This window comes from Heloderma suspectum, chromosome 4, assembly GCF_057233095.1.
Source record: "Heloderma suspectum isolate Gila_16-S chromosome 4, 16-S_ref, whole genome shotgun sequence".
In the NCBI taxonomy this organism is placed as follows: domain Eukaryota; kingdom Metazoa; phylum Chordata; class Lepidosauria; order Squamata; family Helodermatidae; genus Heloderma; species Heloderma suspectum.
The window spans coordinates 51,949,113-51,962,379 of record NC_139461.1 but is presented as its reverse complement, the minus strand read 5'-3'; positions in this window follow the sequence as shown (position 1 = coordinate 51,962,379).

The following is a 13,267-nucleotide window of genomic DNA, read 5'->3' as shown; positions in this document are numbered from 1 at the left end:
AGCAAACATCTCAAATCATAAGTCCCCAGGGCTCTTTTATTACCCAATGAAAACTACACCCTGTATTTCTGTCTTGCAACTTCTTGCCTTTTTGGAAACAGAGCAGGTATAACTGTAATATTAACAGCATCCCTTAACCAGGTGCCTGCTCCCCTGAGCAGCTTCCCAGTTCCCAAATATATCAGGGGTGTTGAACCGGGTGTGGCCACCTGAGGAACCCTGAAGGGATGGATTGGCACTTCAGGTAGCCCAGATTTGACCCCCACGCCAAGGGCCAGCCTAAGACATTAGGCTGCCTGAGACGGAGCCAGAAATGCTGTCAAGGTGCATCGTACCCAAAGGCAGCCCAATTATTTTTGCACATGAGACCAAAAGTCCCACAAGCACCTCTCCCCATCCCCGGCAGTACAAATACAATAATAACAATTTAAATAATTAACATTTTCTGCCCTTTCATAGCACCCAAAATCTGCTTCCTGAGACAGCTGCCTCACTCTGCCTAATGGTAGGGCCAGCTCTGCCCAGGCCTGAGGTTTTGCACACCTGTGACATATGAATGAGCCTCTTTGTGCTAAAAGGCCTTTGTTTCCTTAAAACAATAATACTAGTGATGTACTACAAATGCACTCCATAGCCATTCCCTATGTGAACGATCTGAAACTCAGACCACTCTGTAATATTAGCATTTGTTGTGAAAAGGCCTTTCAAAATGTTGTTGGAACGGAATTGTTGTACACTGTACTTCTATATAGAAGATCTTTGTTAAAATTAGGGCTATGCGCGGACCCCCTGATTTGCTTTGGATGCCACTTTGGACTTTCTGAATCAGCCCTGCTTCACTTCAGACCTATTCAGACTCATAGAATCATAGAATAGTAGGGTTGGAAGGGGCCTGCAAGGCCATCGAGTCCAACCCCCTGCTCAATGCAGGAATCCAAGTCAGACTCAATCCAATTTACTTCAGATTCAGATCCAAAGTGAGACTCAGATATCCAAATTATTTGTGTTTTACATTTTCCCATCAACTTGCATTGGAAAACAGAAATGACCATAACTTTTTCAGTGTTTAGGATAAATACATGAATTTTGGAAGCCTGGCAGCCCCCATGTAGGTGATTCGAGGTGCCAAATTTCAGACAGTTTGGCCCAGTAGTTTTTGTGCTAGACACAGGTAAAATTTGCTTTTTTCAACAAAAACTCTCAAAGCAAAGAGCTATAACTTTTCACTGGTTGCACAGAAGTACTTGAAATCTGGCCAACCGGCAGCCCCCTTGCAGGTGATTCAAGCTGCCAAACCTCAGACGGTTTGGCCACATAGCTTTTGCGCTAGGCCCAGGTAAAATGTGCTGTTCTCAGAAACTCAAACCAAAGGTAATAAAGGGATAATCAGAGAAGTCCAGTGTTTAGGAGGGGTCATTGTTGTTGTTCAGTCGTTAAGTCGTGTCCGTCTCTTCGTGACACCATGGACCATAGCACACCAGGCCTTCCTGTCCTCCGCTCTCTCCCTAATCTCTGGCGTAGGGTTTTTTGAAGCACAAAATAACCCCTCTCCCTAGTACTTTCCTATTCAGCTTCACACTGGATGACCTTAGGATCTCTTTGGCTGAATGGAATACACATTACCTGGGAAAACAGTAATGGCAGAGAGTGAGGAGAGGCAGCCACTGATGCTGCTAGTCCCGCAAGCACCTCGCCCGCCTCTGCCTCTGCCAAGTTCCCGAAGATGCCTCATATTGGGCTTGCTTTGCCACATAGCATAGTATTAAATTATATATGTTAATGTGTGTAGTGCTTTGCCCACTATATTTTGAAGTATGGACTTGTGTGTAGTGCTTTGCTACACAGTATTTGGCCACACACTGCTTGCTTGACCACAACACAAGTGCGCCCACACATGCACACGGGACACACACAGACACACAAGAGCAAAAGAAAGGGGGGAGGGAGTAACAGTACACTATCTATAGTCCTAACAGAAGAGGAAAGGGTTTTAACTTTTTTTGTATTTTCTTTTGTTTAGGGAAAAGATATAGAGTTCAAAAATGGGAAGGGAAGGAATACAGGAACTGTGGAGGGCGGGGGGGATCCAAAGAAAGGAAAGTAGATAGATGATAGATAGATGATAGATAGATAGATAGATAGATAGATAGATAGATAGATAGATAGATAGATAGAATCAATCATAGAATAGTAGGGTTGGAAGGGGCCTACAAGGCCATCAAGTCCAACCCCCTGCTCAATGCAGGAATATATATATATATATATATATATATACACACACACACATATTTCTTTTGTTTCTTTTTATAAAGAAGAAAGAAAGAAAGAAAGAAAGAAAGAAAGAAAGAAAGAAAGAAAGGGAAAATTGATAAAAATGGTTGAATTGAGAAGGGGGGAGCCGAAGAACAAGGCGAAGAAACTAAAGTACTTTTTATTTTTGTTCTGTTTTTTAAGATAAAGAATCTAGAAAAGAAAGAAATGGAAAACTAATAGGAATAGTTGAAGTGAGAAGGGCTGGGTGGGAAGGAAGAAGAACGACAAGTGAAGCTGCAGTAGAACACACACACACCACAGATCCAACTAGCCAACTCAACTTTCTCTCTCACTAAAAAGAAAGCAGGCTGATCTCCTGTCATACAGCATTCCCCCCTCCTCCACCACTGTCACTGATTGGAGACTGCTGGGTTAAGTTCAGCCCTAATTTGGCAACTAGATTTGCCATTCATCAAAGCTCACCATTTCTCCCCTCCACCCTCCTCCTCCTCCTGGCCCCCTCCCTGAACTTTTGCAAGTTGATACATCTTAGAGACAGGCTGTCTGGGCTTCTGAATGGCTTCAGAATAGCTCTGAATCTCCAAAACAAACCAAGGTGCTTCGGGGGCGACCCGCTTCGCTTCGGACTGCCTCAGGGCTATTCTGACCTGCTTCAGAGCCCAATGAAGCCCCCCTGAAGCACCCTGATTCACTTCGGGATTTGGATTCAGCTCCAAAACCGTGCACAGCCCTAGTGAAATTCACAGATCAGTCATGTAGTCATTTGACAGGCCGTAGGCCAGCCTTCCCTGCCCTGGTGCTATTCAGATGTATTAGACTACATCTCTAATCAGTGTTCCAGAATGATGATAGTTGTAGTCCAAAACATCTGGAGGGCACCAGGTTGGGGAAAGCTGCCTTAGACAAATTGTGCTACTCTTACCCGGATCACTCCCCTCCGCGTGGCAGGGAACAACAGCACCTTCTTTCCTGCCTCTTACCCCACTTTAGAGTTCTGACTGGTTCTGGTTGAAACCCAGAGAGCTTCACCACCTCACTGACATCACAGCCAGCAGCCTCCACTGGATACCAACATACAGACCAGTACATGTAGAGGCATATCATGCAGTTAGCAACCCAAATAAAATCTAGTAATTGACTACATGATCTGGGTCTATGAACATTAGATTTTAATGCTTTTTCAAACACTGCACACCTGCACAAATATTTGGTGCATTACAGGCCAAACAGGGATGGCGGGGAAAGACAGTGATCTCTCACTTACCACTAGACATAGCAGACGCAGGTAAGAATATCTCTCAACCTCAATTTGCCTTTTGAAAATAATGTTAATAGTCAGCAAACAACATTGCTATAAGGAATTAAATAAAGCAATATTACCACTCTGAGCATTCAGAATAGTCCTATTGCCAAACCACTCTTTTGAACCCACAGTTTTCTGCTCCAACATCCATTTCTCAGAGGACAAACTAATGAGGCTCAGAAACAAGCCACTTGGCCAAGAAACTGAGTACAAGGTAAAGGTGAGGTCTGCGCCACAAATACCAAATCACATATTTTCCTCCTTGACGCACAACAAAATACCCATTTCACAGAAAGCAAACTGGTGATGCTCAGAGAAACATGCACACAAACACAAAGGCAAAACATCCACCCACATCCAAAACCCCAACAACCCTGGCAATACACCCCCCCCCATACATGACCCAGGCAAAACACACATCACACCAAAAACAAGCAAACAAGCTAACACACACATACACACAGGCAAAATACCCCCTTGCCCACACTAGCCCCCCAGGACACTCCCTATGACTTCCAGCCTTGAGGGGGCAAATACGTGATTTGGCAATTGTGACTAAGACTTCACCTCTGCCTTGTACTCAGTTTCCTGGCCACATTGCTTGTGTCTGAGCCTCATCAGTTTGCCTTCTGTGAAATGGGTGTAGGAGCAGAAAACTGTGGGTTCAAAAAAGTGGTTTTGTGTTTCGGAGCTCAACCCACACCTTTGCCTCATACTTAGGTTCTTGGGTGACTTACTTTTCTTTTACTCTCCCCATTTTGCCTCGTCTTACCAGTTTGCCTTCATTGGGAAATGGGTGTTTTGTGACCAGCCATGTCCTCCATGGAAGCCATAACGTGGGTGTGCCTATGACACTCTCTCAAAATGCCAGATGTGCCCACCAGCCCAAAAAGGCTGGAGATTCAGCCCTTCTCTAAAACATGAAGTTTGTGTTTGTCCAGTTAAATTAGGATTTATAGTTTGAGAGACAGAGAGATTTGTGCTTCCCTTGCGATCTCTAAAGAACTATGAGTCCCAGAGTTCCTTGTGCATAAGCAAGAGGGAAGGCCACATCACCCTAATAATCAGAGACATTAGGTTTTAGATATATGCTGGATCAACTGCACTGGTGGAAGTGGACTTGCCCACCCCTCCTTCCCACAGCAGCCCCTCCAGCCCCCTGAAAATGCTACACAGAGTCAGGAGACCCTGCTGAATAGGGTGACTTGTGGTTCGGTGGGGGGGGGTTACCCCCAAATTAGGCAGAAGAACTTTCCACAGGTGGAGCCCTTCCTCTTGTGGAAGGCAGATCCTGAATCCAACCCATTGATCTCAGGGACAGTAGGACCCAAGTGCTGCTCGTAGGATTTACAGGCCAAAAATCTATGTGAATAAATGTCTACTTCACAAGTGTCCTACAAGTCTTTCTGAAAATTTCCCTTGAGAGATGCTGCATGTAAAACAACAACTTTGTGTCTACTTTTTAAAAAGGATATGAACTGTTATCCACTGATCTTATTAAATGAGATTTAGACAAATCAACTACAACTAATTTTCAGTGAACAGTGCATAACCTTACAGATTTTTCCCACACTGCCAGTGACTTGTAGGCTGGTCATATGTCCTCTTTTACAGAGGACAGTCATCTATTTGAAGGGCTGCCAGGGGACTGTCCTCTATTTTGAAGGGATCCTCTGTTTGAAGGGGTGTCCGGTCCAAGTCTGGTTTAAAGATAAATAACCATCAGAAGGGAGACGTGGGCCTTGAAGTTGCCCATCAACAGCACCTGGACAGACGGAGCAAGGCACACAGGTCACCTAGTCACAGTCTTCCACACTATGGTGAAATGTATTGTATTTCTATTTAAATTATAATGATGATTTCCAAATTTGCATCTGTCTATATATATAAATTAGCACATGCAAATGTATGCAAATCACTATCATCTTTTGTCCTCTTTTTTGGGGATTCACAAGTGGCCACCCTAAGTGACTGGCAGAAGCTGAAAGATGTTTCAGCACGCTAGCACTCATCAAAAGCTGCAGGTGTTCTACTATGGGGCAAGAACAGTTAAGCTGCCTAGCTATTTTGTCTATTCAGTGTAAATGTGCAAGAGAATCAGATTGACTTTGGGGAGATAATCCATTCATTTTGCAATGAAAAAGGCCAGATGAATAAAGCTTTAAAATGAACTGGTCTATTTAAAAGATGGTTGCAACTGTGTTGGTCCGTTAGAATAATAACATCTAAAAAAAATGACACTCTTATTAGGACCAACCAAAAACTTACAAAATATGTATTTATTATGTATTTATTTATTTTAAAAGTTATACTCTGGCTTTCCTCTGGAGAGGTCAAGGCAGCCTAAAACAAGGATAAAACCTTAAGTTACCAATAGTGAACAAGCAATACGGCTCCAGGTTTTTGAGGGCCCTTGGACAAGACAAAGACTTTCAAAGAGTCCCCACCCTCAGTGAGTTTACCTTCTCATCGCCATTGTCACTGATTGCTTTTGCTCATAAGAACATAAGCGCTATGGGGGATCAGACCAAGGGTCCATCTAGTCTAGCATTCTGGTCACAGTGGCCAACCAGCTGTTGACAGGAAACCCACAAGCAGGTCATGAGTGCAACAGCACCCTCCTGCCCATCTTCCCCAGCAACTGGTGTACATTGGCTTACTGCCTCTGATACTGGAGGTAGCATAGAGGCTTACTGCATCTGATACTGGAGGTAACACAGAGGCATCAGGACTGGTAGCCATTGATAGCCTTCTCCCCCAGGAATTTGTCATTCACCCTTTTAAAGCCATCCAAATTGGTGGCCATCACTACATCTTGTGGTAGCTCATCATCCTCTGTCTTATCATTGCTACCACTTGTTTGCTTGATGGGCAGACAGCCAATGAGCAAGTAGGCAGGGGCATCTACTGCTCCTCCTTCTCACCATTGACCACCATTGTCTAGGCCAGAGTGAGAGGCAGGTGAACAAGAAAGATGCAATGATGAAGAGGAGAAGAAAGTCCAGGGACCTCTTGTCAGTTGGCCCCTGCTTGGGTGTGGGCCCTTGGCAGATGACCGACCATGTCTATCCTTGATGCTGGTCCTGTCAACAAGCTCCGTAGGACTCTTTTTCAGCTTGGATGTTACACAAAAATGGCGAGGGGGTGGGGGCTTTTGGAGGCAAGGGAGAAAAGCCCCAGTGTGGGCTTTCAGAATTGTAGAATCTTTAATTTTAGAAGTAAAATAGAAACTTTTATTTCATGATTCATGAGAATGTACCTATGGGATGGGATTGTGGGATCGGGGGGGGGGGATGTTATAAGTTTGTACTGCCCTTCCAAAACAAAAATACTTGGGCCCTGGAACTGGCTGTACATCAGTGCATGTGTACAGATCAACAAAGGACTCTGAAATGTTACCCACACAAATTAATCTGCTCTTCCTGTCTGCCTACCGACATGTTCAAAAGCAGGCATGCCATTGTACACTGCCTGAACTACTGCATTGCTCATGCGGTTAGGCATAAAACTCTAGCAGTCCTCCAATAAAAGATCCAGGGGGGAACAAAATAAACCTGCCTTTCATAGCCCTCCTCAGAGGCCAGGATGACAATGAAGCACAGCGCTCCAGTCCATGAAGCACCATGTTGTGTTTGGCACATGCTTGACAACCTACCTAGGGGCAACATGCTGTGGCTGTACATGATCCTATCACACCGGTCTGCAAAAATTTCTTCCTCTGGTAATGCAGTTTGAGACAATGACAAGAGAACCAAGTTCTGAAATAGGAGGAGTTTCTGGAAACCAAGTGACAGATCAACTCACATTTATGTCCAATGCAAATCATTTCAGCAAAGTCAACCAGACTACTGTTTGCAAGAGCTGCTCCATGTTTAGATTTGTTGTCAGGATGAGTTAGATCTCATATATGGGCTGGGCCCATCCACTGGAAGGAGAAGACATCTGTTCTGGACAGCTGCTCCTGCAATGCTTCTGCCCTGCCCTGCCCCAGCCATTTTGCCATATGCTGTCAGACCATCCCAAAAATATGCACACTCCCAACATGCAAGGTCTTGTCTTGGCTGAACAGACTAGATTTGTGTTTCAGTCAAGAAATGTGGCATTGGAAAGGTATTTTCTTTGTAGCTTTAAATTGTTATGCCCTCCCATACAGAATGCCCGCCACAATCACACCTGCCTGTTAAGAGACGGGTTCCATCACTTTACTAATTGTTAATATTCATCTTGCTATTATCCTGCCTTAATAATCTATCAACATCCATGCTTTCCAAAATATCAGTCTTCCTTTGGCCTGTTATTTCTTTTTCCAGAAATGCATTTTATCCCTTCTTCTTTTACTTCTTATTTTGTGCCCATTTTTTCATTCTTTCTTCATCAGTGCTGTTCTCTTCTGATACGTGGAAGGCTTTGCAACAAAAAAGGGATGAAAGAAAAAGGCAGTCATTTTAGCACTTTCATTAATAAACTACATTCTCACTGGTAAAGATCAATAACAAAGATCTTTGAAAAGAAAAGATAAAACAGATTTCTCAAGCACCACACTAAAAACAAAAACAACAAACTCTATGTATTTGTGTTCAGCAGTATCTTGTCCAGGTACTGTTTGCAGTGATCCTCAGTTCAACTGAGAGTCAAACTACATATTACATTAATTGCACAGCATATAGCTGAGCCTTTTTTCCCCTTTTTACTCTAGGGTAAGTGCATACAGCCACAATTCAGATCAGGATCAGCATGCACTGGGAGTACTGGATTAAACCTCCCACACACACATTCAAGCGCGCGCGCACACGCACTCATTTGCTTCCTGAAATGCCTCCCTCCAATGCTGGGATTTTAAAAAGGGAAAAAAGCCTCCATTGGCTCAATTAACATAACGTGTAGTTTGACCCTTAGCTATAGGTTCTATCCTTATTAATGACCACACTGAGGTGACGATTTCCCCACATGTGTGGGGAAATGTTTCTGTTACAGATCAGCCTTAATAGATGTACAATAGCCAGCAGCATCTGGGGAAACAATGGATTGAGCCATCTAGGCAATACAGTCTCAATGGCCCCTCTTCTAGCATATTTATAGCACCCATTAACTGGGGGTGGGGGGCTTGGGGCCTTCCTGCCTATTCCAGTGAGCAATCTTCTATGGGTTCAAAAATTTCCAACAAAGACTGAAATGATCAGAAGACATGTCTGAATGTATTGCTTCTTAGAAAAAAGAGGCAAGAGGTTTACACAGCAATTAGGTTGACTGGGATTCCCAAGAATCACATACCCCAAAATTTGTTTGTGATAATTGTGGGGCAAATACTGGGCAGAATCCAAGGGGGCGCTTATGCCCCTTCTGATTCTATTCTGTCCCGCCACCACTTGCGCAACAGCGATTTAGCACTTCTGGGGCAACCAAAAATAAGCAGAAACACTCGTTTCTGCAATGAGAGAAGGTCAGCCTAAGGGAGCTCATGTAAGGGAGCTCCCCGACCTGCCTCCTTCCAGAAACGAGTGTTTCTGCTCATTTGGGGGCTTGTCTTAGAAAGAGCTAATCTCCTTTGTGTAAGCAGTGGGTCCCGCTTGTGCAGTGCAACTGGCAGGACCCACCACTTGCGGAAGGCAGTCGGCCGGGCAGAAAGGAATCATTCGGGGAGTAAGTGCCCCCTTGGATTCTGCCCACCGTCAGCAAACCAGGCAAAATGCTGTATTATCTACTGGTGAGATTCTTTAATTTCACATTTGTGAGCTGTTGCGATGGGAAAACAAGATATGTTTTGAAAATAAGCACATATAACCGTATAAAGTCATAATGACGCTTGCCCAACTATGGTCTGAGATGAAGCTGATGTCACCAAGCATTTGCTGTTTGGATGTGCTGCTTTCTAACTGAACTCTTCATAAAGTGGGAGAAACTTGTGGGTTATAAAGTTGTTTGTTTTCCAAAAGTTTACATATTCTGTTCCTTTAGGATACTGATAGATTTTGAATTAGGTAGGTTTATATAATTCATTACAAATTGTATTTACAGGCAAGATTTTGGTTATATTTCATGTATATATTCTGAGCAAAAGTTGAATTGAACAGTGGACATCACATACTCATTTATAACTCAGCCAATGGTGCAGTTGAATATCATTGTGGCTTACAGAGATTATTGTTTCTGAAATCTTTACAAATGTTCTGTATTTGAATGTGTTAACTACCTATGTTTATCGTTAATTTAGATATGTATTTGATTTATGTAGTTGCTCTATTTCATTTAGGGAACAATCCTATGCATGTTTAGACAGAAAAAAGTCCTACAACTCCCAGCATGCCCCAGCCATGGCTCGAGCATGGTGAGAATTGTAGGACTTTTTCTGCCTCAGCATACGTAGGATTGCACCCTTACGGCACAATCCTATGCATGTTTAGACACAGCCTGGCTGGGGAACGCTGGGAGTTCTAGGCCTTTTCTCTGCCTAAATATGCATAGGATTGCGCCCTTACTTATTCAACAAAGAAATGGAAAAGCAAACAGTCATGCTTAATAAGCGTTAGAATTCCTTACTATTCTAGGCAACAACTACACTTTTCAGGTGCAGACCAAGTGAAGGAAGGTGACAAATAGAATTACACACCACTGCATCATGCTTGACAATTTACCCTTATTAGTACATTTAAAACACTACTTGGTCTTTGTCTTGTTTTCTATAAACACTTATTTTTGCAACCAAATACACGACTGATCTTTTCTAATACGCTGACCATTCAGCCGCACAAAAAGCAGACAGGGATACCAACTTATTATGCCCAGAGACCACAAAATAGGACTAGACCATAATGAATTGGGGAGTGGAAAGACCTACTAAAAAGTGATCCTCATGTAGGGTTGCACCTGTGTGGTGCAAACTGCGCCCCATCTTTTCCTACTATGGCTCAGTTATGTTGGTGAGCGCATACTTCCCACCTGTACCAGACCCAGACCCCTACCCTCTCGTGCTTTGACACTGGAGGCAACAAAGAGCCAAGCAACTGGCCGGCCAGAATTAGATATCATCTCCGCTGTGATTTTTATTTCGTGTTGGTAAACTGGCTTGCAGGCTGTGACAGTGGAAAAGCGGGATATCCCGTTAAAAAAAAGCCATGTATGAATCTCTGAGGTCACAATGAAGCCCACACAACAAAGCTCTGAGTTCCAGCTGAAGTGTCAGTTGCTGCTTTTCATTTAGAAATGTTCTTGGGGCAGTTGGGGAGCAGAGCAGATTATAGAGATTATTGCTAGGTTCATAGTTAGGTTAGCTATGCGTTGTATTTACAGACAGGACTCCTTTATATTTCATCATGTTCGCAAGTGGTTCAAGCATTAGTACTTTAGCAAAGGTAAGTACATTAGTAATTTGGATGAGTTAATATATCACATTTGACTGTGTTCCTTCATGCAGGCAGATCTATTTACTAGGTAGGATACCCGATGTAGTTGTTATTTTATTGTAGGTTTTCTGTCGACAAAGTATGTCGATACGTTTTGGGGAGCCAAATACAAAATTCAAAAATATCTCTCTCTCCTGGGTATCATAATTTGATTGGGAGAGGAGAGGGGTATGGATCTCTTAACAGATACAATTAGCCTTTCTTGAGCAAAACTAAAGAAGATAAAAAGGGCCAAGTAATCTATAGGGGCAGGGAGAGCAGAGCTGGATTATTTAAAGTGCAATCCTAAGCATGCATAGACAGAAAAAAGCCCTACAATTCCCAGCATGTCTCAGTCAGGCGTGCTGGGAGTTGTAGGACTTTTTTGTCTAAACATATATATGGTTACGCTCTTAGAGGTTCAAAGTTTAAGGTATTAATAATTTACGTAGAGAAATTCAGTAGGTTAATATGTTACATTTGACTGTGCTTCTTCCTGCAGGCAAAGCCATCTAGCAGGTAAGAAACTTTTACAGAGATGCCCCCTTGGCTAGCTGTCACAAGTTAGCATTGCCTCCAAGCCATTAGAGAAAGAAACTGGAATAAGTATGGCCTTGACAGAGCTGAAAGGAATTTGCTTTTAAAAGGTTCTCCTTAAAATTTTCATGTTTGAAATTTGATAGCAGGTATAGTTCTTCGTTATGTAGGGAAAGACATTTACTAGGTAAGAGATCAAAACTAATCATATTATATTGTAGGTTTTCTACATAAAAGGTAAGTAAGCACATTGGGGGGAACTCAGACACAGACATACCCATCCCTTCCATCCATGCATGATCCTCCAACCCACATACACCCATTCTACCCAACTTCACACCACAGACATGTATGTACATACACCGATCCCCCATCCCCCCCACACACACATATTTCCATCCCCGCACACCACACTCATCTCCCCCATGCCCCATGCCCTTCTCCATATACAGTCCACACCCTATGTCCTCCCCACACACATGCTCCATAACTCCCATACACATCCTTCCACACCCACCTACACAACACGCCATATCCCCACACATATCTACATGCACCCCTCTCCCCAACCTATACATGCACCACACAGACACAAACATCCCACACATCCCCTCCCACACACAAACCACATGCCCATACCACTGCTCACACAAACAACATGCACCCATCCCCACACAGGCAAACCCATTCACACATGACATCAACAAACTAACACCGATCCCCTCTGCAGACACAACACACAAACATCCACCCCCACAAATGCCACTCACACCCATCCCCCCATCAACCCCACACACAACACACACCCATCCCCTCATCCACCCCCAGACACACAACATACCCATCCAGCCATCCATGCGCACACGCACACAGAACACCCACCCATCTCTCCATATACCCTCCACCCACTCAACACATATCCATCCACCCCCTCACATACCACACACACATTCCACATCCACACACACACACAACACACACCATCAACCCCCTCACACACTATCCCCCATACACCCCTCCTCACACAACACACACCCATCCACCCGCCCCAAACACAAGACACACCCATCCCGTCACCTCACACAACACACCCCATCCCTCTCAACTCCTCCCACACACAACACCCACCCATCTACCCCATTCCCCCCCACACACAAAGCTCATACATTCCCCATCTACCCCCTCATAACACATTCCCATCCACCCCCACTCACAACACACACCTATCCCCTCATCCACCTCCAACAGAACACATACCCATCCATCCCACACACTTAATACATACAACACACACCCATCCCCTCATCAACACTCACACACCATACACCATACACCTCCACACATACCACATACATCCATGCACCCCCCAAACCACGCACCCCCATCAAAACTTTACATAACATGCACAATACACACATCCGTCCATCCATGCATCCATACACACACACGCACACACAACACACACCCATCTCTCAATCCACCCTCCACCCACACAACACACACCCATCTCCTCATCCACTTCCCCACACACAACACATACCCATCACACACACACACACAAAACATACCCATCCATCACACACACACACACACACACACACACAACATACACTATCCCCTCTCCTCACACAACACACACCACCCCACTCAACACATAAGACGCACCCATCCACTCATACCCTGCTATGGTGGGTGTGGCCAGTCTCAAAATGCCCATTTCTGAGAAGACAAACTGGTGAGGCTAAAAAAATAAGTAACTTGTCCAAGAAACTCA